We start from the raw sequence: 27,760 nt of genomic DNA, 5'->3' as shown, positions 1-27,760 counted from the left end.
TCTTCAACGCTGGCTTTTGAGCTGAAGCCAACCAGAACTTTTATGTTTCTTATGGGATCCAGGTACAGTTAGAAGCACATAAGTCCTTAGTAAATATTCATAGTTTCATTATATTATGAAAATAAAATATATATATTTCTGTTTTAACTTACTGAGAAACTAAATACTTTTAAAAATACATCATTTACAATGATATTTCCCAGAGAAGTCCATTGTGCAATGGAAGAATTACACTTTAAAAGGGAAGACGGGGTCTAATACTCTGGAACTACATGGATGCAGTCATTGGAAATGCAAAGTGTACATCTCAGTTTAATTTTAGTCAATTAAGGTACTAGGAGAAAGATGAACGTGATATTTGTGGAGACAGAGGCCTGAGCCAGTTAACAGGCGATCAGAATGTTTAACAAGTTGGAAAAAACATCTCTTTCAGTTTAGAAACAACCAAGTTTGAAATTACAAAAATTAACATAAAGATATGAAAGAGAGGTGAACAAATGGATTTAAGACAGTAGGTAAGGAGTATAGAGTCCCAAGCATAGACAATACCCATAGTGAAAAGAACCAAAATGTTTAAGAATACTACTCTGAATTAAAATAAAATATATTTTTCTTAATTTATAATATCATATAATGCAGTGAACTCAATACAGAGCTTTGGTGAATTTCAGTGATGTAGAACTATAATTAAGATAGATTACTAAAAATTGTTGTTATTATTTTTTGAAAACAGGGACCACACTTTATAAATTCATTACAAAATATTGATTCTGTTGGAAATTCTTCCTAAAAAAGCATTACTAATGAACACTAGGACAGCCACGTATGGATAAAGGAAAGAGAAGCAGTTGTTGAAGATGAAAAAAATTGTAATGGTGACTTAAATAATTGTACTATATACTCTGGGAAAGATTGATAAGTCAATATATATTCATTAAAATATGTGTGTCAGGATACAGATTGTGAAAAAGGTTTTGCCTGTTGTCAAAAAAGCAAACCCAAGACTCACTTTTAAATTAATTCTTGAGATTTGAGAATTTGGGGATAGCATTATAATGCTTATGCCTATTTCCAGGGTATATAAAGAATATTATAATTCATTGACTAAAAAAGAAATAATTCAATTAAAAGTGAACAAAATATTTGAATTATATATTTTTCTAAAGAAGATACACAAATGGTTACAATGCATATTAAAAGATACTTAACATCAGTAGCCATCAAAGAAATGCAAATCAAAACCACAATGACAAACACTTCAGTACTCTTGATAGCTATAATCCAAAAGACTGATAATTACAGGTGTCGGCAAGGATGCAGAGAAACGGATCTCTCATATGCTACCAATGGGAATGTAAAATGTGTCAGTCATGTTAGGAAACATTCCAGCAGTTCTACAAACGGTTAAGCTGTATGACCTGAATTTCACTGCTAGGCATATGCCCAAGAGAAATCAAAACTTGTTTCAGCAATATTTGCCCATGGATATTCACAGCAGTATTACTCATAATAGACAAAAAGTGGAAACCAATGCAAGGATAAATATAATGTGGTATATCTATATAATGGAATATTATCCGGCAACAAAAAGAATTGAAGCAGTGATACATGCTACAACATGGATGAATGTTAAAAATATTATTTTTAGTGGAAAAGCCAGTCACAAAGAACCATGAAGTGTATATTTCTATTTATATGAAATGTCCATGATAGAAAAACATAGAGAGACAGAAAATAGGTTAGTGATTGACTAGAAGTGAGGAAGAGGTGGAGGTTGAGGGTCAAGAGTGATAGCTAAGCTGAGGTGGAGTTTTGAGGAAAGGTAAAGAAAATGTTTTACATTGGTTATGATCTTGGATACACAACTCTGTGAATTTATCACTGTATGGTACACTTTAACAATGAATTAGTTGTATGCTATGCGAATTATGTCTGAATAAGTTGTTAAAAATTGTGCTTGCATGAATAAAAGACATTATATCCCCTAAATGACTATATGCTATTAGATTTGATATATAAAGTTTTCAATTTAGAATACACTTTTCACATAACATGGCAGAAAATGAGAGTTACTAAAATAATCAGTGATGATGTCACACTTAGAAGGAACACTAAGATTAAAATGGCTCTGCAGAGGCTCAGTTAGTTTAACCATAAGAGGCTAGGAAATGCCAAGGTCAAAGCAGTATTTTAGATGGAATGAAGCCACACAGGTTTTAAAACCCATTGCTTCATTCTGTGAAGTTCTCCATGTCCTACAAAACTGTAGTTCAATGGGTTGTGTTTACTTAGGCTCAGGGATTTCAATTTTTAATACTGAAAATTGATACCTTGGGGTTTTAGGTACACACGAATCATGGGTAATATTGTTATTGGAAAGCACGCTGGTGGTATGCATGTAGTTTTTCACAACATTAGTTCTAGTTTACAAATAAAGAACAATTTCTAAATTTCTAGCTTCTAGCTATTCATTTCTAAATATTTGTTTTAAAAAGCCTATAATGTTTCTGCTGTGGATAGTAATGACAATTTTTAAGGATGTTTTTAGCTTTTTTTTGTTTTTAATTTGTCAAGTGAACAAAACGAGTATCTTGTTAAGCGTTTAATAGAGTGTAGAATTTCCCTCAATTGTGAATTGGTAAAATAATACAGAGAAACCTGTTCTTTCTAACTATGCTCATGTTCTTTAGAGATGAACAGTCTCTAATTTTTAAGAATAGAATTATTCTCTGATTGTGATTAGACTTGTTTTAAGTTACCAAAGGATACCAGTCCTCATCACTTCTTAAATGAATAATTATATTTTGATAGCTTTCCATAAAATATGTATATTTACCATATTTTCCTTTTGTTGTCTTTTTCTCTAAGATTTTTACTTGATTTGAAAATTCTAGGTCTCATATCTATTCTTCCAAGAATTGCTTATATTTTTAATTCATACAAGCTTTTATTTCTTAAAATATTCTGGCATTAATCAGATTTGGTATACTTTCTCTTAGAAAATCAACAGAGTTCTAATAATTTTATATTTTTCTCTCATTCATCAATATATATTGATATCAGCTATAAAGCTAGACATGTATAATTCATATATGTAACTTATTATTTACATTTAGAATGAAAATGTATTTAAATTATTTTCACATTTACTGTATTTTGTTTTATATATATTTTTTTGCCATAATAGCTTTTGTCAAGTAGGTCTGTAAAGGATAATTTCCCCATATGTATTCTTATTGTTACTAGTTTAAAAATATCCATATTACTTCTTTGTTCTTGAGTGATCACTTATGTAGACATGGAGTTTTATGTGAAAAGACATTTTATGTGGCACTTTGAAAATATTTTCTCATTGCTCCTTGTATCAAATATTGCTGTCGAAAATAAGTCTCATTTCCATTACATTCGATAATCTGTCTTTAACTCTTGTAGCTATTAGAATTTTATTGCTAGTCTCAATGTTTTCCAAGATACAGTGTAGTATTTCAATGATCTTGTCTTTCTTCTTTTTTTTCCCCATTTCTCACATTTTTGTTCAACACTCACAGGCTTTTTTCATAAGAAAAACCTTGAATCTTTTAGTTCTAGAAAATTCTGAATTATCAATCTTTCCTCCATTTGTCTTATTCTCCCTCTGAAAATTCTAATAGATAAATATTGTGACTCTGACTTTTACATCTCTCGTTTTTTACTGTAAATATATTTGCAATGCATTCTGGGAGAATTCCTCAGCCTGACCATTTATTTAGCCTCCAATTCTGTCATTAATGATGTCTGTATTTTTAAATTATTTTAAAAGTCATACCATATTTTCAAGAACTCTTTATAATTTATCTTCATATATTTTCTTTTGTTATGCTTTTTTGTTCTTGTGTCATAATCTGCATTTATTGTTTTAGGGAGGTAATTCCTTCCTTTGTCTTTCTGTTTGAAAACCTGTTCAGATAGTTAACAGTATCTGAAGTGTTTCTATTTGTTGCATGTGTTTTCTCATGTCTTCCATCATTGATCTTCTTTAAGACTTTGTCATACTGGTCTGTGATCTTCTTTTTGGCAACTTAATTCTTAGGCAAGCATTTGAGACATTAGTTTTCTGTCATGTTGATTCTCTCAATGTTCCAAGATTGAGATAAATTTAGGTTAATACCCAACTTCTATCAGTCCTGTTTTATTGTAAGCTGAAGTTTCTTCCTTAATGTTCTGATGGAGAGCTTTCAACCATAGCACTGTAATACTTGAGTATCTGCCACAGTATTTTCACCAAATGGATTTTAAAACTGCTTATGAGGTACAGAGGGCCTTTGTATATAAATATATAAAAGCAAGATTTAACACTTACTTGGAGATTTCATAAAATAGTCAAAACATGAAAAGAAACAACTCTGCCAACAAAACATTGGCATCAAGAGTGTATAGATTACATTCTGTTGGAATGTTTTATTTTTGTTTGGACTAAAGGCCAACAAAACAAAAGAGTGTCTGGCTTTATAAACAGCTACATTCAGTTATTAATCATTTTATACTTGTTTCACATTGACCTAAGGGTACAGTTTGGTATGTGCTCTAGTTTCCTTTCAATTTCTTTACATGCCCAAAAGATAGTTTAAAACCTAAAGGTATTTTGTTTTGGGTTGTTGGGTTTGTTTGTTTTTTTTTTTTTTTTTTTGTCTGTCAGAAGAGAATAAAGATAAATGAAAACAGCTAAATTTATATGATACAGTATAAAATGATAATCTCTCATTTTGCAAGACAAAAGTTGAAAGATGTGGGATGAATTGAACAGCTACAACATACATTAAAAAACATCTCTAAACAAACAAAACTTTAAAGTTTACACCACATTTTAGTGCATGTGGAGTCCTGAGTCTCCAACTCTCAAAATTTATAGCAAAGGTAGGAAAACATAGGTTTCTGGGAGGAAAAAAAAGAAAGAAAAAAAAAGCCAATGGACAGTTTTTGAGTTTTAATTCCATAGCCAGTACCAAATCAAAATTTCAAAACATGTAAGAACAGTGGTACCATGTGGGGAAAATATTATACTTTTGTTGATATATTTCCAAAATGCATTTCATTATATGCTTTAGAGTTCTTGGAATGTCTGTCACTATCAATAAATACTTAGGTAGGTAAATGGATAGGAGATACAATGACAGAACAGAGAAAGAAGGAAGGCTGCCAAACACAGACTGAAGGAGAGGATTAATATAAAAATGTTCACAACATTTTGGGGATGGGCGCCTGGGTGGCTCAGTGGTTAAGGTGCCAACTTCGGCCCAGGTCAGATCTCACGTTCGTGGGTTCGAGCCCCGCATCGGGCTCTGTGCTGACGGCTAGCTCAGAGCCTGGAGCCTGTTTCTGGTTCTGTGTCTCCTTCTCCCTCTGCCCCTCCCTCTCTCATGCTCTGTCTCTCTCTGTATCAAAAATAAATAAAACATTAAAAAAAACAAAACACAACATTTTGGGGAGAGGCTGGATAAACAGGGACCCAGAGTCTAGTAATAAAGACGTTGCCCTAAAATCATAAACGTCACATCTAACTTCTATTTTATACATGAATTATTACTTTTTGTTTTTCTTTAATATTAGATATAAAATATTAATAATGTATGAATATATCTTAACGATAAAAATATAACTATTTAAGTCAAAGAATAAAGAAGAGCAACACTGAAATCACCTTGTGTAGGCATCCCAATCTCTTTCCATTTCAGCATTAACCATTAGCTGAATTTTAGGTTTATAATTTTTACTTCTTTTTGAATTTTAGTACTTAGAGTTGTATCACTAGGGAGTACATGATTTTATAAGTTTCTGGGACTTCATAGAAATGGAATCATTTTCCGTCTTCTCTCAATGCTGTTTCTAATATCCATCCATGTAGTTGAATGCAACACAGATTAGTTCATTTTTATCGTTATAGCATTAGTTTGATTAGTTCTATAGTCCTTTATTTACTGATTATACTTTTTTTTAGTTTTTTAACATTTATTCATTTTTTGAGAGACAGAAACAAAGAGTGATCAGGGGAGGGTCAGAAAGAGAGGGAGACACAGATTCTTTTTTTTTTTTAATGTTTTTTTAATGTCTTTATTTTATTTTGAGAGACTGAGCAGAGAGCAAGTGGGGGAGGGGCAGAGAGAAAGGGAGATAGAATCTGAGCAGGCTCTAGGCTCTGAACTGTCAGCACAGAGCCCAACGAGGGGCACGAACCCACGGACTGTGAGAGCATGACCTGAGCCGAAGTCAGATGCTTAACCGACAGCCACCCAGGCGCCCCGAGACACAAATTCTGAAGCAGGCCCCAGGCTCGGAGCTATTAGTATAGATCCTGATGTGGGGCTCCAGTTCATGAGCTGTGAGATCACAACCTGAGCTGAAGTCAGTCACTCAACTGACTGAACCACCCAGGCACCCCAAGCAATTATGCCCCTGGTGGTTATATCCAGGACGTTTCCACCAAACTGTGCAATCCTTACATACGTTTTGGGATGCATACATGTATGCCTATTCTAGGTATAAACCTAGGTTTGACTTGCTTATTTCAAAACTATCTATGTATTCCATTTTACAAATTAATGCATTGTTTCCAAAATGGTTACACCAATTTATACTGACAAGTGTATGTTAGTTGGTAAGTAGTCTTACAGTTTCATATCCTCCGTGGTATATTAATATTGTAGTTTTGAATTTTTGCCAATTTGGTATTTGTGAACTGGTGCCCATTCTGGATTATTATTTAACATTATTGATTATTTGCCTCATATCTTCTCTTTTCCCGTTCCTTGCCTTTGTCTTGTTTTGATTGATTGATTGATTGATTGATTAAAAAAAATTCCCTTAAACCGTTTTTCTCCATTTACTCATTTTATTTATAGCGGTTACTATAGAAATTTTAACCAGACAATTAATATGCAGAACTCTTAAGTTTATGAAAACTCTATCCTCCTTTTAGATAATTTAGGAATGTTGGAACAATTTAATCATCTTCCCTCTAGATTATAAAATTGTATTGTTATGAATTATTTCTATTATGCCTTATAAACGCTCAACACATTATTATAATTTATTCAATTAATTGGATGTCTATGTACTTACTTTATCCTTATTCACCAACCAATATTTTAGACCTTTTATTGAAATTGATGCCATTTTACTTAAATTACACACTTTAGAATTTCCTTTTGAAAAAATCTGTTCATGGCAACTTGGGTTTGCCTGTCTGGAAATGTCCCATGTTTCTCTTATTTCTCTCTTTTATATTAAAAGTGTTGTTTGTTTTTTGTTAGTTATAAAACTTTGGATTGATAGGTCTTACATGTATTATATGTTTACAGTTACTGGAATTTTACTAGTAAGAGTTATTTCAGACCTGATTGTGAAGTAGTTTCCTCTTCCTCTCAAGATGATTTATATTTCTTACTTCCAGGATCCCAATCCTGGAGATACACTCAATCCAGGGATAATGTTAAACTGAATTTTGCATTATTTTTCTCCTTCCACAGCATCCTTCCAGCATGAGTTTGAGTTGAAATTTGGCTTATGCTTAGAACAACTCACAGGACAAAGTTCTCTTTGGTTTTTGTTTTATTATTTTTCATTTATTTTTGGTTTCCTCCCTACCTTGAGCACAAGTGCAGGAGACGCGCGAACTTCCCTCTTCTTACGGAGGGGTGGAGGGATGAGGGCATTGGTGAGTGATGGATTTTCTTTCTATTTCACTCTTAGGCTAATGATGTATCACCTTGGGGAGCTCTAGGTCAGAAACTAAGTTTTATTACCTGTGTCTTTTCTCCCAGAAGGATGTGGAAACTAAAGCTGAAGATCGTGACTGAGTAAATAATGTTGAGGCGAAAGCGGTTTTTATGGTTCACTTACCTCTGTAAGTTCACTTAGATTTTGGCATTAAGATTTCAATTCCCTGGCCATCTATAAAGTTAAGCAATTTTTAAAATTATGATAATCAACATTTTAATTGTATCAGCAGAAGAATTGATGGATTACTTATTGAGTTGGCTATAATTATGGAAATAAAGTTGTGTCCATAAATGTGTGTGCCTCAATAGCAGTTTTTATTTTTCAAACTTGAGTGGGTAGGGAAATATAGAGGATTAGAGGGAAACCTTTATAAAAATATAAGCCTCTCGGACTCATGGGGTTTTTTTTGGTTTTGTTTTATTTTGTTTTACAGTTTAATGTATTTTAATAGCAGCTTACAGAAGACAGACAACATTACAAACAAGTACTTACATGTGGTAGAAAGGTATAGTGAATGGGTAGAATTTGCTGTATGATAAAAACGCTACAAACACCATTTAGTTGCCATCAATAAGAAATTTACTTGTTTAAAAAAAAATCCAAAAGCTGGCATTGTCCAGAAAAATTAACAGGTTTATTTATAATTGTGATAAAGCTGAACTGCTGAAATGTGTTCACTGAAACATTCTGACTTGCATTAATGCTTTATGTCCTCGCATATATATCAAAAATTCACATATAAATGAAAATGGAAAACTGCCAGTACCTGATTTCTGTTCCCAATTTTTCCATTTTCAATGATATACTTAGGTACCTTTTGACCCTATTGGAAAAAAAAAAAATTTCCAACGTTCAGACCTACTAAGAAAAAGCGATTTTTTTTTAAGAATGAAATGTTTTTCATCAGAGTGGATTCTTAAGCACGTTCTCCACATACGCAGCGCGACAGCCAGATGCCTTTTGGCGTAATTGTTACACGTTTGGCATGGATAGCACACAGTTGGTGTCTTCAAAGAGGACTACCAGATAGGCCTCAAATGCCTCCTGCAAAGCACCAACAGCTGCGCTCTGGAATCGCGGATTTGTTTTGAAGTCCTGAGGACTTTCTCACACCAGATGCTGGAAAGGAAGTTTGAAGATAAGTTCAGTGGACTTCTGACAACGTCTAATTTCGCGGAGTGCCAGGGGACCAGGCCTGTAAGGATGAGGTTTCTTCATCCCACCAGCAGAGGGCGCACTCCTGTGAGCGGCTTTTGTAGCTAGTTGCTTCCTCCGCGCTTTACCACCAGTCGATTTGCGATTTGCGGGCAGTAGGTTAGGAAAAATGGTACTGAGACCTCCTTGCTTATCTCCCTTCTCCTTAGGCTGGAGCCCCTTAGAGGCGGTTCGTGGCAGCGAACACAATTCTCCTGTTTATTTCTTATTAGGTGAAAAAAAGCAAGATATGAGCAAAGAAAGGCTGAGGAGGCCATTTAAGAGTCCAATCCATGTGATTTTTAATATACATAGCTTTTTTTTTTCCAGTATGGAAATGGGGGAGGGGAAGAATACAGAGTAATTACAGAAGATTTCCGGGGTGCCTGGATGGCTCAGTTGGTTAAGTGTCCAACTTGAGCTCAGGTCATGATCCCCCCACTTTGTGGGTTCAAGCCCCACATTGGGCTCTGTGCTGACAGCTCAGAGCCTGGAGCCTGCTTCAGATTCTGTGTCTCCCTCTCTCTCTGCCCCAACCTCCCTTGTGCTGAAAAATAAATATAAACAAAATTTCTTTAAAAAGGAAATTTCCTGAACTGAGACTTTGGATGATGTACCAACCTCATACAAACAGATTGGCTTTTGAAAATAAAGGGACCCATGGGGATTGGAATTTGGAATAAAAAATGGAGCTACCAAGAGAAATCAAGATTTACTTGGGGAAAACCTGGCGAGGTCAAGGTTGGTGCAGCACCCGTGTTAGAGCAAACTGGATGTAGGCCACAGCCAGAAAGACTCTCAAATTTCTATTTCTTTATTTTTTCTTTATTGCTATGCTGCTGATACTAGTTATAGTGGTGGTAAATGTAGCAGGCAGGCAGGGCAAGAAGCCACTAATAACAGATCTCATGTATATATTCCTGGTTTCCTTCCACAAATAGGACTCTCACTTAAGGTTGAGTAATTACTACTATGGTTAAACTTTATCTAAATTCTGGAAGTGCAGTGAAGCGGCCGCCCAGAGAGGCAAGGTCATTTCTGAGACAGATGAGGTATTTTATATTACTGCTTAGAGATTAACATCTCATTTTTGGATCCTTAATTGGACTGAGAGAAGAAAATATAACAAAGACAAAAAATACATTTTGAGTATAATTTAATTATAGTAAGAATTATTTTATATTCTTATTAATACATTAATAATAAAATTAATAATAATTTAGTATACTATAAATAATAATTTAGTTTTCTTGTAGTGCAGATATGCACAGTAAGATGCATCCAATCGGCGGCGTGCTGCCATCCATTACATTTGCATAACGAGTTTGCTATGTTGCTATGTTTTTGTGTTTTATAATATTTTTTTTCAAAACATCTCTCTGTCTCTTTTCTACCAATTCCTCTTAAAATACTTATTGGACTGAATTTGGAGTCACACATCTAGTTGTACAGGTGTAAAAGGTCTTTAAGATTCTACCTTTATTATCTTCTTTTGGTTATAGGAAAATACTGGGAAAAGTAAAAGCAAAAACTTAGGAACAAAAATTGCTGTCGTGAAGTATCTGTGGGTTTAAAGGCCTCGATCTTTGGATGTTTCAATGCTAAAGAATTTATCTTGACATGAAGATTTTCTTTGAGCAATCAGCAATATTAACATTAGAGTCCTTAGCTCTACTGAGACATGAGAGGAATATTGGGCAGTTTGTATATTGCTAACTTTCAAAGAGAAGTCAAGTAGATAACAGTCTTTTAGATATTGCATTCTTTGTGAGCTTGGCACTGGAAAAAGCAGCAGCGATGCTGTTATTAATACATATTTTATTTTTTATTGTTTTTAAGTCTTTATTTATTTATTTTTAAAGAGAGGGACAGAGAGACAGAGAGAGAGGGCAAGAGAATCCCAAGCAAGCTCCATGCTGCCAGTGCAGAGTCCGATACGGGACTTGAACTCCTGAAACTGTGGGATCTTTCTGATTTTCATCACCATCAAAGTGTAGCCAGACAGTCTGCTTCACAGTCATCTTTGACTTACGGCCATCGTGTCAGATTTTACGAGTCACTATTTCAGACTTAAATGAGATTAATATCAGCTTTTTCACTCACTACTCAAAAGGCACATTTGGTTACACGGCTACACCCACTTACAAGTGGTATTCTTGGCAGGCGCCTCGAAGGAGAGAGCGCCAGGAGTGTTTGCTGAGCGTGTTAAGACCGCCACAAGTCATCCGGTCACCAAATATCCGATTCACTCTTCTTTCTGTATATACTATATGCTTACTTCTCAAAGTACACAAGACATAGGCACTAACTCATCATGATAGCACTCTAAAGTGGTATATTTTAAAGTGATACATGTTGGTGTTTGCATGGAGGTGACATAAGAAATTCTCTGTAGCAGGACCAGATATGACTTTTCTTGATCCAGATAAATATATGGTATCGGCCCTCACACTCCAATATATAATCGTACAACAAATACTAGAAAACTGCAGTCAATAATCACATTTAGCAAGGGAAAGATGCCTGGGTAGCTCAGTCAGTTGAGTGTCAAACTCTTGTTTTTGGCTTGCTTCATGATCCTAGGGTTGTGGGATTCAGCCCTGGGTCAGGCTCTGTTGTGGGCATGGAGCCTGCTTGAGATATTCTCTCTCTCTCTCTCTCTCTCTCTCTCTCCCTCTCTCTCTCTCTCTCTCTCTCTCTCTCTCTCTCTCTCTCTCTCTCTCCCCCGCTTCCCTTTTTGTTCCTCTCTCCAACTCAAAAACATGTGTGGGGTGTGTGTGAAATACATGGTAAGTAGTAATCTACAACAATCCTGAAATCACCACTGGGCAAACTTTTTGAGGTATCCTTACCCTGTGGTGAGGAATGTTCTTTGTATAGTCCCTGATTCTGCTCTGCAGGAGCAATGTTTACTCAACCTAGTGTTTTCTGTGGCTCTTTGCATGTTTTTCAGAGATTTTGCTATTTATTTTAATTTTTGGTTACATCTGATGTTCAAAGTAGAAAACAATATATCCTCCTGAGGACGGAATGGCCTTCCCAGCCTGATTCCTTTTCACAGAAAGCTTGTTTTAAGCCTTGGACCATCGCAGTCTCCTTCAGTGTAAGTTATGTCTCTTTAGACTATATGACACTCTCAGTAACTTACTTACCTTCGTAACAATTGGAGTCCACTCAGTTCCATGTGCTAACAACTATAATCAGTTCAGTTTGGCACATCCCTCCTTCTCTTGACTTCACAAATAACTTAAGCTCATCAAATTTAATGAGCATATTACATCATTCAAGCTTTTTCTGAACAATTTTTCCAACAAAAGATATTTTCTGAACAAAAAAAACCCCATTAATTCTTTCAGAGACTTTAGCAATAGATACGATGGTTCTCTATTTGATTTCATCTTCTTCCAAGTTAGAGTTTGATATTTTTGTTAATGACCTTCCTCAATTTGATCTTCCTTACCTTAGGGTTAAGAAGCAATATCTACTTCCAACATAAAATTGTCCCTATTTCTGAAGTCTTTGTATTCTCTCTTATCCCTGCGGTCAAATAGACTATTTACTGAAATAATTTCTTGATTGTAATATCTTGTCAATCCAGATGATACATGCACCGTTGACTACTATCATCCTGATACCCAGTTTCTTTTCTGAACACTACAACATCATTAACTATGTATTCTGACTATCAAACAAGTGATTGTTTAATCAAAGGTTTTGCCACTACGTAACACAGTTTTCCACTTTTCAGTTTTTCACATTCAGATGACCCGTCCTTAAGATATTGCCATGCATTTAGATTTGCTTCTTTTTGTGATAGTAACATCCCTCTTTTGGTATGATTTCTGTGTCATTCGAAAGAGGCCCTTGAAGCTAAAATTTCTCCAACCGAGATATCACAAACTGGGAAAACAGAGAAAAGCATACTTACCAATTAGTAACACATTTGCAGATGGATGACTGGTTAAATGATTCTTGTGAGGATAAGTCAGTGTTCAAAACATGGGGAGGAATTTTTCATATTCAGATAGCTCAGAAAAACCATACTGGTGACTGAATAATGATATTTTCCACAGAATAAACACTTTGACATCAGTGTTGAAAAGAGTGGGGAAAAACATGATGGCTACTACAATCATGATGCTGGTCTAGGCTTACGGAAATACCATTTAAAGGGTTAATTTAAAAGACTGGATACAGTTGTAAGCAATAGGTTATCCAGCCCTTGGTGGCCCTGTGTTTCAAACACTTGTTGGATCCCTGGGTATAAAAGTTTATTCCTTTCTTTCAATTCATATTGAAGGAATTTCATTAAATCCAGATACACTATTGTACGTCTCAAATATTTTGGTCTGGTGATTAGGCAATATCAAACTATACAAATAAGAAAGACCCTCAAGTAATTCAAAGACTAACACAAGGGTGGGGAGAAACACACACAAGTGATATTAATGTATAGAATGTAGGTGATGCAAAATGGCCTGGATAGGTATTCAAAAGTGAGGAATACTTGGAAGGAATCATAAAATGCTCTCTGCAGAATGTATATTTTGATATTGAAATTGAAAGCTGGATACAATGTCAGTGCATACAGATGAATCTGAGTATGGAAAAGAGAATCAAAGGCAAGGGGACAACAAAATATTTCAGAGGTCAGGGGAATTTAAGTAGGTTTGCTGGGCTGTAAAGAACAACAAATAGAAGAAAGCTACTGGAATGAAACCATAATAGGCTCAAAACTACAGAGAACAAACAGGGTTGATGGAGGAGCAGAGGGGAGAAAATGAGTGATGGGCATTGAGGAGGGAACTTGCTGGGATGAGCATTGGGTGTTTCAAGGAAGTGATGAATCATGGGAATCTACTCCCGATGCCAAGAACACATTGTATACACTGTATGTTAGCTAACTTGACAAAAATTATATTTAAAAATAAAAAAGGCAATAAATAAATAAATAAATAAATAACTGCTGGAATTAAAAAGCAAATGAAATTATGTAGAGGCCGGTGCCTCTCTTTGCTCGATAGGTGAACACATTTTCTCTTACTGTCTCTGCTACCTAAATCCTCACTGATTACTTTCCCTTCTTGACCGCTAACATATTTATATCACATAATGTATACAACTATAAAGAGTATTGGTTTGCGTATGTATAAGGAACGATTTAATTTTTGTCCTGATGGCAGAATTCTCTATAGGTTTTCTTATATACTCATGGAATACACTATAATATTGACTATTGATTAATTATAAAAAAAAGTTAAAGTTACTGTATAAAATATAATCCAGGGACCAAAGCCTGTTTTCTAAAATAAAAGCTTGTTAGAAAACAACCACATTTGTTTATGTGCTATCTATGACTGTTTTCACAATACAATGCCAGAGCTGAGTAGTTGTGACAGAGACTGCCTGCAAAGCCTAAAATATTTATTATCTGGCCCATAAGAGTATTCATCCACCTCTTACACAATGCATTTAAAAATGTGATAAATAACTTAATATTTCCATGTATATTTTATTCTAATCACCAATAGTTCTGGGCCAAAGACATTTCCAATAGATACATTCCAATAATATATGCAAAAAGAAAGAATATATGATTTATTATGAATTACTTTTAATAAGTCTTTACTACATACCTATTTAGGTCATTAGTTGCAAAAGGAAGGCTAAGAAATTATTGACCCAACAATTATTTTGAAAATAACCAATATATATTTAAGATTATGTTATCTAATTGAAAGAATAGGATGACCAAGTGGTTAAGTGCTCCAGTAAATAATATTTTGCTAAAGATCACTATTGAAATTTTAAAACTTTACTATGACTTTAAAAATAAGATTCTAGCCAACATGCTATCACATCTATTTGGTCTCTTTCCAAGGAAAGAAAATAAACTTTCAAAGAAATAATTGATTTGGCTGAAAAATCAGAAAATCTATTCTCAAATTCTTACACAGCTATCCTTACTGGGTTAAGTATAGCTATGGCAAAGATAAACTGCTGACCTTAAAATTTCTACTAAAATTGTAGTTGTTTAAGAACTTCACACATTCCCCAGTAAGATCTGAGAACCACAGTGTTTGGGAGATGTTACATCTAATCAACACCAAAGGACAGTCATAGAAACATTAGGACATTTACTATTGAGTATTTGCATGACAGGCTATAACTAGTATGTATATCTCTTTAAACCTTGCTTCAAAACATGATGTATGTTACAATAAAATATTATGCTCTTTAATACTTTAATATTTAATTTTCTTCACATATGTTATATGAAGAAATCTAATACTGATAAAAATTATTAAAGGAACAACATGCCAATCTTTATTCATATATAATTACCACTTAGAAACACTGGACTTTTAGACAGTAATGTTACTATTGTGAATGGTTAAGTTCATGGGCTATAGAATCAGATAATTCTAACCTCAAATCCTGGTCCTTCTCTTTTTAGTTGTGTGGCCTTGATTGATTTAGGAATTTTCTGAGCCTCAGTTTCTGTATAAAATAAATTTAATAATACAACCTAGTTCCTTAGCTTGATTTAGGTTTAAATGAGAAAATGAGCACTTGTGATAGAATTGCCACCAAGTAGATGTCCTGTTATTGTTGTTTACTATTATAATCTCCATATTTCCAGTGGAAGATTTTCTTAATTAGAAGCATTATTTTTGGAAAGATGCTGGGAGCCATTTTGGGGGGGCCACTTCATGGTAACTTTATTTTTTTTCAATTTATAATAGTTTATTGTCAAATTGGTTTCCATATAACACCCAGATCTCTCCCCACAGAGTGCCCCTTTCCATGACCATCACTCCCTTACCCCTCCCCTCCCTTCAGTCCTCAGTTCGTTCTCAGTATTCAATAGTCTCTCATGATTTGTGTCCCTCGCTCTCCCCAACTCTTTTTCCCCCTTTTCCTCCCTATGGTCCTCTGTTAGGTTTTCCCTGTTAGATCTATGAGTGCAAACATATAGTATCTGTCCTTCTCTGCCTGACTTATTTCACTTAGCATGACACCCTCGAGGTCCATCCACTTTGCTACAAATGGCCATACGTCATTCTTTCTCATTGCCATGTAGTACTCCATTGTGTATATGTACCACATCTTCTTGAGGCATTTCTGAGGTAAGGCAGGTTTGCAAGGCCTCCCACCATCAGATGGTGACCAGTGTCTTTGCCCACTCAACCTCCACTCGATTTCTGCTTGAGCACCAACCCCCAAGGCACCTGACTGACTAATATCAGGAGTGACTGCCTTCTTATGCTAAAAATATTGTACCTTATGAAAAAACATGTTATAAGAATTTTTTCTTTTATGATTATAGGAGCAGATATTACATTTCCTGAGAAACTTGTTTTTCTCAGAAACCTGTTTTTCTCAGAATCCTGAAAAAACAGACTATTGACCTCTGCTCACAAAGACCTAACTCTTGCCTTTGCTATGCTAAAAATTTTGCCTTGTATTTGAATGCTAAAGATACCTTCCTTCCCAAGCTGATAAACATCTAGTTACCTACTTCAATCACTATTGATAAAGATTATGCATGAGTCTTCCACCAATCTATGTTCTGGAAAATTTTTACATACCGAAGAATTTGTTATCAGAAATTATTGTCTAAGGCAATTGCCTCTTCTGTTTTGTACCCCATACATTTTTTCAATAAATAAAGCTGACACTTGGGTCAGGGCAGAGATGCCTGCCTGGTGATCAGAAAGAAAGCTGAGGCTCTCTCACTCCCTTTTGCTGACACCGTCCATCCTTCAGGGAGCCCTGGATCTGCTGGAGCTGGCCTCCAGCAGAAAGATATAAAATCACTGGCTAAAAAAACCAAACCAAAACAAAATCCAAAAAATGATGACTCATATCATAGTCCTGCAACTAGTTGGTGAAAGAAAAGCCTTGTAAACAACTGAACTTTCTTCACGTTCATTTCCTCATATTTTACCATTGTGTTCTTTTTAGTTTTTATGTCATTGGACTATTATTTTTAACTCAAATTTAAACTTTTTTTTATTTTGAGTCGTCAGAAATAAGCACTCAATTGTGACCAAAGATTCCTGTGAAATGTGCTAGACACAAAAGATAAAACAAAGTAAAACTTACTTTTTAAGTTAAAGTCAGATTAGTTTTTCCACAAAGAAATGTGTTAAAATATGCTACTTTTAATGGCCGTATATAATGAGAATAGTATTATCTACTCTTCTCACCATTAGTAAAATGTTCTGCCATTACTTTCAAAATAAAACAGGTTAAATGGAAAAAGGTATACATTGAAGTAGACTTAATATATATATTTTTTTCATGTGGTGCCTTCTGGAGATTTGAACAAGATTCATATCTATGTATTAGTTGAAATTGAAAAATGTGAAACACCAAGACTTCCTCACATTATAATACACGAAGTTTTAACCTTCCAATCTCTAATGAACAAGATACAGTTGCACAAACTAATGAGCAATATGGCTAAATATTTCAATACAAAGTAATATAATCTCACAGTATATGTATAAAACACACATGTATCAAATGGGAAATATGCTGTCTCTATAATCCCCTTCTTTTCAACTGCTGGAAAATATTGATTGGAAACATTTAGAAGATCAATTGGTGAAGGCTCACAGTTCATCATAGAGACATTTAAATATGGTGATTATGCTACTTTTGAACTGCAATTTTCTTTTAGGAAATTATACTTGGGGACTTACCTTAAAATAATCTTATATGCCAGATTAACCTTTTTTAATTGGCATGTTTTAGATTCATCAATCACAAATTAACAAAGTAGACAGGTTAACAACACAACAACAATAAAATTCTATTACACTACACAACAAAATGTTTCAAAAATAATGAACTTCACCTGCTACAATAAATATGGTGTGTGTATATATGTGTGTATGAGGCAGAAGTGACTATAGTTGCTGATTTAGTGTTGAATTTATGTTTGTTGCATTATGAAGTAATTCAAAGGCCATTTCATTTTCTCTTAAAACTCAGAGTTTTTATAAAGTAAGGAAAAAAGCCCGAACTTTATTCTAAAAGCTGTAAGAACATCCTTATTGTGCTAGATTTTTGGCAACTTTAATGTAAAAACTTGACGTCAAGAAGGCACAAGATTTGTGGAATTTACCACTGACAAAGACAGCATCACGCTATAGTCACTTCTGTGACCCTGGCATGATTGGATATAATGTCCTCATTTCTATGGGGCTTGTGAAAGGGATGATGGCAAAATAACTATGAGTTTCTTTTTTAATCCAAGCAAATAAAAGAAAAAAAAACTGAGTAGGAAACTTCCTATGCTGAATGTTTGGACTGCTATTGATACTGAGCAATGTTTATAAACAAAATATCTGCCATTCATTTCATTGTGACATTTTTAAAGACATTTATTAAGACTTTACATTTTTGGGGTGCTTGAGAGGCTCGGTCGGTTAAGCCTCCCACTTCAGCTCAGGTCAGATCTCACGTTCATGGGTTCGAGCCCCCCGTCAGGCTCTGTGCTGACAGCCAGCTCAGAGCCTGGAGCCTGCTTCCGGTTCTGTGTCTCCTTCTCTCTCTGTCCCTCCCCCTCTCATGCTCTGTCTCTCTCTGTATCAAAATTAAATAAAACATTAAAAAAATTAAAAAATTAAAAAAAGACTTTATGTATATATTTTTTAAACCTTCAATGTTTATTTATTTTTTAGAGAGATAGACAGAACACAAACAGGGGTGGGGCAGAGAGAGAGGGAGACACAGAATCCAAAGCAGGCTCCAGGCTCTGAGCTGTCAGCACAGAGCCCAACGCGGGGCTTGAACTCATAAACTGTGAGGTCATGACCTGAGACAAAGTCAGACACTCAACTGACTGAGCCACCCAGTCACCTAAGACTTTATATGTTTAAAGCAGTTTTAAGGTCATACCAAAACTGAGAGGACGATGCAGAGATTTGCTATTTGTCCCCTGTCCCAAGCCCCAAAATCAACATCCCCAGCCAGAATTGTACTGTTGTTAGATTTGACAAACCTACACTGACCCAACATAATAACCAAAAGTCTATAGTTTACTTTATTTAGTTCACTCTTCTTAATCTATGAGCTGTATACATGTATAATAATATGCATTCACTATTATGATATAATACAGTGTATTTTTACAGCCCTAAAAATCCTTTGTTCTTTGCCTATTCATCTTTCCCTATCCCCATCCCTTGACAAACACTGATTTTTCTACTGCTCCCATAGTTTTGCTTTTTCCAGAATGTCATACACTTGGAATTATACAATATGTAGCCCTTTCAGATTGGCTTCTTTGGTGTAGTAATGTAGTAAGGTAATTCCATGTATTTTCACAGTTTAATAGTTCATATCCTTTTGGCACTGAATACTATTCTATTGTCTAAATATATCACAATTTATACATTCATTTACTGAAGGACATCTGGATTGCTTCCAAGTTTTGACAATTCTGAAGAAAGCTTCTAGAAACATCTGTGCACAGGTTTGTGTGTCAATTAACTTTTCAACTACTTTAGGTAGTGTAGTTGTGTTTCAGATGTTGGCCATCCTAATAGGTGTTAGTGATATTTCATTGTTGTTAATGTGCATTTCTTAGTAACATATGCTTAGCATTTTTTCACAAATCTTCTTAGCTGAAGTACCTGTTGAAGTAATTACCCCCCCTTTTTTCCTATCAGAGTGGTTGTTATTGTTGAAATTTAGAGGTTCTTATATACTGAGGATAACATTCATTTACAAGTATGTCTTTTGCAAATATTTTCTCTCAGTCTGTGGCTTGTGTTCTTGTTTTCTTGACATTATCATTCACTGAACAAAAGCTTTTGATTTTAATAAAATGAAGCATATCAATGACTTATTTCATGGATCATGACTTTGGTGTTGTATCAAATAGTCATTGTCAGAGGCATGGCCATCTACAGTTTCTCTTATGTTATTTTTTATGAGGTTTATAGTTTTGCATTTTTGTCTTAGATCTATTACCCATTTTGAGTTAATTTTTGTAAAGTATATAAAATCTGTCAAAATTTACGTTTGCATGTGTATGTCCAATTGTCCCAGATTTATTTGTTGAAATGACCATTTTTAAGGTTATTTATTTATTTTAAGAGAGAGAGAACACACATACATGATGGGGGAGGGTAGAGGGAGAGAGAGAGAGTAACAAACAGGCTCTGGAATGACAGTGTGGAGACTGACATGGGTCTGGAACTCATGAACCTGTGAGATCATGACCTGAGCTGCCAACAAGAGTTGGACGCTTAACCAACTGAGCCACCTAGGTGACCTGAAAAGACCATTTTTTTTTTTGTTTTAATTTATTGCTTTGGCTCCTTTATCAAAGATTTGTTAGAATCTGTTTCTGGTTTTTTAATTCTATACCACTGCTTTGTTTATCTCTTTTTCACTGGTACCATCTGTCTTGATTAATGAAGCATTATAGTAAGTCTTACATTTGGGTAGTGCCAGTCCTTCAACTATGTTCTTCTCCTTAAATATTGTGTTGTCTATTCTGGAACAGAAGAGACCTTAAACCTTACATTATAAATTTTAGAATCAGTTTGTTGTTTTCCACAAAATAACTTGGTGATATTTGCTTGAGATTGCTTTGAATCTATATATCAAGATGGGAAGAACTAACATCTTTACAATATTGAGTCCTCCTATATATATGTGAATATGAAATATCTTTCCAATGATTTAGTTCTTTGGTTTCATTCATCACAGTTTTGTAGTTTTTCTCATAAAGATCGTTTACATATTATGTTAGATATATACTTAAGCATTACATTTTAGGGGGGCACTCATGAGAATTATGTTTTTTAATCAAATCAATTGTTTACTGCTGGTATATAGAAACCTGATTGACCTTGTATCCTGCAATCTTGTTATAATGAATTACTGGCGCAAGGAGGGTTTTTTGTTTGTTTTTTGTTTATATCTTTGCATTTTCTTTTCATTTATTTATTTTTAAAAGATTTTTATTTTAGAGAGAGAAAAAGAGAGCAAATGGGGGAGACGGGAAGAGGGAGAGAGTGAATCCACGCTGAGCATGAAGCTCACACAGGGCTCAATCCCACGACCCTGGGATCATGACCTGAGCTAAAATCAAGACTCATACTATCAACTGACTGAGCCACCCAGCCATCCCAATTCTTTTGTATTTTCCTAATAGAAAGTTTTGTTGTGTGAGAGCAGAGAGTTTTATTTCTTCCTTTCAAATTTATATACCTTTTATTTCCTATTCTCTTCTTATTGCTTCGGCTAGAACTTCCAGCACAATGTTGAAAAGGAGTGGTGAGATGGGACATCTTTGCCTTTTACTTGATCTTAGGAAGGAAACTTCAAGTTTCCCGCTGTGATAGTTCTGTTTATTCACGAAGGATATGTTTCAAGACCCATAGTAGTCCTGTATCTATATCTTTTTCCTATATATACATACATATAATAAGATTCAATCCATAAATTTGGTACAGTAAGAGATTAACAACAATAATAAAATAGAATAATTTTGAAATATATACTCTAATAAATGTTATGTGAATATGGCCTGTCTTAGTCTGTCAAACTATATTATATTGTATTCATCTTTTTTCATGTGGTGATGTGAAAATGCGTATGTGATGAGATGCAATGAGGTAAATGATGTAGGTACTGTGATCTGGTGCTGTTACTAATATCTGCTTTTGAACTGGGGTTGACCACAGGTTACTGAAACTACAGAAAGTAAAACCACAGATTGCATGTGTGTGTGGGTGGAGGGGATCTACTGTATTAGGTATGATGTTTGCTGTTGGGTTTTTGTAGATATTCTTCATCAAGTAGAAGAAATTCCTCACTATACCTAACTTTATGAGTTTTTATCATATGTATTGGACTTTGTCTAATGCTTTTTTTGCATCTAATGATATAATTGTATGATAATCCTTACTTAGTTTATTATATGATGGATTACATCAGTTGGTATTCTAATGTGGAACCATCCTTGCATATTTAGGATAAACTGGTCATAATTTATAATTGTTGTTTTTAAAATTTTTAATGGTTATTTATTTTTGAGACATAGAGAGACAGACCATGAACAAGGGAAGTGCAGAGAGAGAAGGAGACATAGATTCTGAAGACAGGCTCCAGGTTCTGAGCTGTCAGCACACAGTCCAACATGGGGCTCACACTCACAAACCACGAGATTATGACCTGAGCCGAAGTCAGTCACTTAACTGACTGAGCCACCCAGGTGCCCTTGTATAATTGTTTTTATACATCACTGGATTTGATTTGCTAATATTTTGTTGACAGAATGAGACTTTTTCTATGTTAATATATCCTAGGAGTATAAATCGTAAGACTGTGTCACTTAAGCTCATACAGGGAATTAATTGACAGGCAAGAAGAAAGAAGGATATGATGAAGAATTTAAGCCTTCCTAGAATGTTTATAACAGGTTTCATAAAATTAAAGAAAAAAATTTAAAGTTTAGTGTTGAGACAGACAGAGACAAAGTGTGAGTGGGGGAGAGGTGAGAGAGAGAGACACAGAATCCAAAACCGGCTCCAAGCTCTGATCTGTCAGCACAGAGCCTGATGCGGGGCTTGAACCCCTAAACTATGAGATCATGACCTGAACCAAAGTCAGACACTCAAACAACTGAACCACCCAGGTGCCCTGAAAATTTATTTTTTAAAATAAAGAATCATATGTGAATAAATATGTGGTGATGCCCTTTCATTTTTCCCATATTTAGTTATGCAAAATTCAAGTTCAGCATATCAGGAAAAAGTAGTCACTTAAACAATGTTTATTTATTCAAATGTATACAACAAAATAACAGCTAAGATTATATAATAAAAATATCTCATATTTCATTAAATATGTAGTGTGCAGAAGGCATTATTCTTGATTCTATATATGAATTGTCTTATAAACTTCTTATCGCAAAGCCATGAAATATGTCTATCATCATCATTGTCATTTTATACAATCATAATTTTATTATTAATTTATTTAGGGTCCCACAACAAATAAAAAGAGCATATCAGGAAAAATATATATCATAAATTAAAATTCATGGTATTTGGGCACCTACATCGGCTTCTCTGTAGAGCATGTGACTTTTGATTTTGGTCTTAGAGATTTGAGCCCCACATTGGGTGTAGGGATAATTTCAAAAAATAAAACGTTGAGACACCTGGATGGGTCAGTTGGTTGAGTGATGGCTCTTGATTTCAGCTCATCATCTCACAGTTTATGGGATCATTCTCTCCTTTTGTCTTTGCCCCCTCCCCGATCACATGCACTACATCAAAATAAATAAACATTAAAAAACCCTTTTAAAAATAAATACAAATAAAATCTTAAAAAATAAAATCCAATGGTATTACTATTATTAATAATTTAAAATTTGGACTCTAAAGTGAAACTTTCAAAATTGTGGAGCATTTATAAAAATCTTGTTCCCTTCATAAAATTTCACATTGCTTACAATATATTATTACTCATACACAATGTGCATTCACAATCATATGTTAATTAACTGTTAGAAATTTCCAGTTTTATTATAGTTTTGAATCTATTTCAAGTAATATAGCAATAATTGAGGACATTTTCCCTTTGTTGTGTAAGAAGGGAAATGTTGAGATACAACTTACTATTTTTTAGTGCTTATTTATTTTTGAGGGAGACAGAGCATGAGTGGGGGATAGGTAGAGAGAGAGGGAGACACAGAATCTTAAACCAGCTCCAGGCTCTGAGCTGTCAGCCCAGAGTGGAGCTGGAACTCAGAAACAGTAAGATCCTGACCAGAGCTGAAGTCAGATGCTTAACAACTGAGCCACCCAGGTGTCCTAGAGATGAAACTTACTATTAAAAAGTGAAAAAAGGCAAACTTGCTTCTTTTTTGTTGTACTTGGATGGTATACTAGCAATATTATTTAAGAGAAACATCTGTCAATATCTGCCCAAATAATCTAATGTTTCTTCTCTGTTTATGGATCCCATGGGTACAATGAGTTCACAAGTCAGTGTGTAGCCTGACCCATATAACTATATATTGGAAACTACAAGTTCTAGCAAGTCAAGCTCATATTCACAATCATTGGGAAGTAAGAATTTTCTTTGTCTCTTCCTCTCTCTCTCTTTTTCTGAATTGTAGCATCCAGTAACTCTCTGAATGACAAATGATGTACACTCAAGTAAGAAGATACAGAAAGACAAAATTACCAAAAGGAAGCTATAATATTTTATTAAAATATTTTTAAAAATTACTAAAGTAAAAAAAAACATTTATTACAGTTCTTTAATGTAAGTTGACTTTAAGAAAAAGAATATATTTTATTGTTTAAATATTAATCAAGTATTCTCCCCCTTATAATGTTTCTTTTTCCTTTAAAAATGACAATGAAAACAAAATGAATATTTTATGTTTTTTCCACTAATTATGACAATGAATTCATTGTCATATGAATATTTTATTGTGAAAAGCAATCGTGTTTCCTTTTAATAAATAGGAGAATCACAGATATTCTTAGAAAACATAAGCCTTTGTGACAGTTCAAACATCAATGCAGTTGCTTTTTAAATATGTGCAACTTTATTATATTTCAGTCAAAGTTTCTAAGGAGATACTTCTCACTGACTCTTAGATCAACATGCTATGCATTATTTTGAGTTAGTCTCCTTAAAACCAGATGTTAAACTTAAGGGAGAATTGGATGTTATGTATAGTTAGTTATGGATATTATGTATCGATAGTTATGGATATTACGCATGGTTCACAATGGATATCATGTATGGTAAGTTAAAGATGGTCGGTATGGTTAGTTACGGGTGGTATGTGTGTTAGCCCTTTCTGGAGCACTTGTCCCTCCTCTTCTATACTAAAGTTTGAATCACCCTTCTACAACCACCAATGTGGATACAATAGGATAATTTTTCACATGATTGGTAATGATAATAAACACAGCTTAAGTTGCTCTGTGCCCAATCTGCACATATTTCATTTCCTCCTTACAATAACCTTATGACATGGCATTATCTCCCTTTTCCAAGTAAGAAAGTTGAGAATGCGGATTAGAAAGCCACAGGGCTTCCACTGAGCCCCCTCTGACTGATTTCTTAGACTACATCAAAACCCTCTCTGTATCTGCATTACAACAACATTAATTTTATTAAATCCACTAATTTTATCCCCTCTAATCCAAATAGAATAAAAAAATAATGGCAATGTGAAAACATCTTTAAAAATATTCATGATCATACCCCCTTGCAGATGCCCATCTATGTTATTTATGTCATATATGTGTTCTTTACGTGTGTATGTCTGTATCTGTTTGGGTTTTTTTTGGCATATATATAATATCAATTACATATTTTCTGATTAATCACTTTTGGTGGTTTGGAATTGCATTATGCTTTTTTCAAATTGCATATTCTTCCAATTCAATATATTATTTTCCTCAACACTTCTTCATAACTGCCCTTGAAAACAACAATAAGAATGTATGATCATAATATCTACTATAAAATATTTATCAAACTGATGCTCTCCCAGGCTCCCCCTCTCCTCTCTCTTTCCCTCCCCTACACGTGCATGTGCTCTTTCTATCTCAAAATAAACTTTAAAAAATTATGTTCTGTCACTATATATATTTTTAATTTCTTTGAAGTTTATTTATTTTTGAGACAGAGAAACAGAGCATGAATGAGAGAGGGGCAGAAAGAGCGGGAGACACAGAATCCAAAGCAGGTTTCAGGCTCTGAGCTGTCAGCACAGAGCCCGACACGGGGCCCGAACCCATCGGCCACAAGATCATGACCTGAGCTGAAGTCAAAAGCTTAACCGATGGAGCCACCCGGACGCCCCAGTTCTGTCACTACATTAAGTGCAAAAGTTTGACTCATATATGTCTTTGTTGTCTTTCAAGAATTTTCTGAGGATTATATGGCCAGAATAATTCGATCTAGTTCTCCTCACAATTCCCCTGCCCTCGGTCTTTTTAATTTCTCCCATCCATTGTTTTACAGAAAATTGTACCCACAAAAAGCAACAGTAAAGGGACCTAATCATGGCCACAGATACCAAATCAAGACTACTTAGTTTATCATTGGTTGTTTTGTCTTACTCTATGCTTTGTCTAAGTATTTTAAGAAAAATATATTTACATTAACCTACTTTTTTTTTTTTACTTCTAGGAAATGAATTAATAAACTATTGACAGTGGCACATTGTTAGGGTTAATTTTTTTATCAAAATTGTAATGTACTTAACATCAGTATGTACAAGATGTTTAGCTATTTTTTTATTTGATGCTTCTGACAAATCAATAAATAGAAAAATGAGCTCAAGCAAAATGGACGTGTAAAACGTGGGTTTATAAACATTTTTAAGTTTATTTATTTATTTTGAGAGAAACTCAAGCAGTGTGAGTAGGGAAAGCCTAGAGAGAGGGGGAAAGAGGGAGAAAATCCCAAACAGGCTCTACACTGTCAGCACAGAGACAGACGCAGCGCTGGAACTTACAAAACCATGAGATCATGACCTAAGCAGAAATGGAGAGTCAGATGCTTAACAGACTGAGCCACCCAGGCACTCCAAAACATGTGGTTTTGAGTGACTATTTCCATAGATAAAAGCATATTTACATGAGTTAGAGGAAGAAAGCTAAACTATGTTAGAACACTGAGAAGCAAGCAATCAATAAAGTTTGATGTTGATGGACTAAATATCATTTGTCAATATTAGTAATTATTTGATCAGAAGATCTCTTCAAGTTTTACTTGAGATGTCAGTAAATAGACTTTATAAAAAGAGAGCGAGAAACCATACCGAATTAAAACTTTCTTTTGGTCATATGTCTTGTTAGGAAAAATGAAGGAAATTATGGTAGATCGTAAATCAACTGAAGAATTGAACAATAAAACTGAAGGAAGGCCACATACCAAGAAACCCCTAAGCACTCTGTTGTACAAGTCACTTGATCTTCTTTTGCTCTAGCGTACTCTCATTTTACATGTCAGTAGCAACATATTCTTTATGCAAATGCCTTTCTGTTCCTGTTTCGCATTACAATCTGATTGGCTTAATTTATCGTTAAGAGACTGGGCAAGAAATCGTCACTGGAACAGACAGTTGTGGTGAGTCCAGCATAGTCTGGAGAGTTGTGGAATCACTATGCCGTACGCCTGAAACTAAGGTAACATTGTGTGTCAATTATACTTCCACTGAAACAATTAAGTTAATGTAATAATGATCACTTGTAACGCACGAAGCATTTGATGAGTACATACTTGGCCAGCAACATATAAACAACACGGATGCTTCCAGTAGGACAAGGCAGAGGGTGGGGCCGGAAAGACTGGACAGCAGAGGCTGCAGGGCCAGCGTGATGGCAGTCGTCAGCTACGTAATCCTGAGAAACGAACTCCATCCATCCTTCATTTTTCCTCCTGGAGATGGAAGATAGTAATAATACCCTGTGGATCTGTCACTGGTTGTTTTGTGATTTAATGAAAGGTCTGTAAAGGCCTTTTCGCTCACTGAAATAAAGGTATTATTTTCTCAAAAATGCTGAATCTATTATGGAAGAAGATAGAGAGTTCGGGATTAGCATTCCTGCTTGCTGCTTCATTTTTGAAATAGGTAAGCAATTGGTATTAAAATTAGGCAGAAGAAATGTCAGGAGACTGCAGGCAATTTCTCAAAATCATGATGATTCACACAAGCAGAGGCCTTCTTTGTCTGGGCCCACAAAACCAGACATAGCGAAGACAGCTTTTCTCTCTCAGCCCTTGAATCTTCCTCATAAAT

At 34.7% G+C, this 27,760-nt stretch overlaps 1 pseudogene; it reads right to left on the bottom strand.

The window, feature by feature from the left end:
• Positions 1–8,671: 8,671 nt before the first annotated feature.
• LOC115302257 lies at positions 8,672–27,380 on the bottom strand (annotated as a pseudogene).
• Between the last annotated feature and the right edge of the window lie 380 nt (positions 27,381–27,760).

The sequence above is a fragment of the Suricata suricatta genome, chromosome 1 (genome assembly GCF_006229205.1).
Source record: "Suricata suricatta isolate VVHF042 chromosome 1, meerkat_22Aug2017_6uvM2_HiC, whole genome shotgun sequence".
NCBI classification, from domain to species: domain Eukaryota; kingdom Metazoa; phylum Chordata; class Mammalia; order Carnivora; family Herpestidae; genus Suricata; species Suricata suricatta.
This window is presented reverse-complemented; position numbering and strand designations above follow the sequence as displayed.